Source organism: Cannabis sativa, chromosome 3, assembly GCF_029168945.1.
Source record: "Cannabis sativa cultivar Pink pepper isolate KNU-18-1 chromosome 3, ASM2916894v1, whole genome shotgun sequence".
Classification (NCBI taxonomy): Eukaryota; Viridiplantae; Streptophyta; class Magnoliopsida; order Rosales; family Cannabaceae; genus Cannabis; species Cannabis sativa.
Window position 1 is genome coordinate 13,446,859 of NC_083603.1, and position 1,367 is coordinate 13,448,225.

Sequence of the window (1,367 nt, forward strand, 5' to 3'; positions counted from 1 at the left end):
GTTTGTAGAAACAAATACTTTATCATCCTTGCGACTATAAAATAGTCCACCCCTAGTCTCTTTAGAATTACCGACAAACATGCAAACTTCAGTTCGTGACTCAAGTTTGCCGTCTTTCTTTCTTAAGACATGAGCAGGGCACCCCCAGATTCTGTAATGGCGTAAACTAGGTGTACGACCAATCCATAGTTCTAAAGGTGTCTTAGGGATTGATTTAGATGGAACAACATTTAAAATGTCGGTTGCCATCTGAATTGCATATCCCCAGAAGGACGTAGGTAGAGTTGAAAAACTAAGCATGGACTTAACCATTTCCAAAAGCGTGCGATTCCGTCTTTCTACAACTCCATTTTGCTGTGGAGTGCTAGGGGCGGTTAATTGGGATTCAATTCCAAGTTCAATTAAATGATCTTTGAACTGCATATCCATATATTCTCCACCCCTATCAGTTCGCAAGATCTTTAATGTTTTAACCAATTGGTTTTGAGCCAATGCGTGAAATTCCTGAAACTTTGCGAATGTTTCAGATTTCTTATGCACAAGGTAAAGATGTCCATATCTAGAGTAATCGTCAATGAAAGTGACAAAGTACTCATAACCACCTCGGGCTTTGACATTCAAAGGTCCGCAGACATCAGAATGTACTAACCCTAGGGGTTGTTTGGCACGCTCTCCCTTTGCAGAGAAAGAACGTTTAGTCATTTTTCCTTTCAGGCAGGACTCGCATACTGGCAGTTCACCTAAGACGACATTTTTCAATGGACCGTCTTTGGTTAGCCTGTTTAGTCTGTCATAGCCAATGTGACCTAAACGTAAATGCCATAGATATGTTTCATTATCATCAACGATCTTTTGCTTTTTGTGATTTCTAGGTTTAGCTACTTTAAAAAGTTCGTTATGTAGGGCAAATGGTGTTTCTGGTCTAAGAACATAAAGCCCCTATTCCATGGATGCAACACAAATCTGAATGTCATTTCGAGAAATGGTAGAACCAGAACTTGAAAAATCTAATTTATATTGTTGCAATTGTAAGCATGAAACAGAAACCAAGTTTCTACTGAAATCTTGAATGTATAGGACATTATCTAATTCCAAAATTCTGTTTTGAAACTTGAGTTTGGCTTTTTCTCTAGCTCTAACTGAAACCATTTCGCCATTACCAACAAGTATCAACTCTCCGGATTTCAAATAATTCCAATTCTCATACATGGTTTGTAGACCCAGAATCAAGAATCCAAATGGATTTATCATTCTCTAACACACATGATTCGAAGGCTAAAGCATTACTACTTATTCGTTTGTTAATTGTTGTTCTTGCTAGTTCATTTTGTTGTGAAGTATAACTTGAGGAAGTGGAATCACTTTCT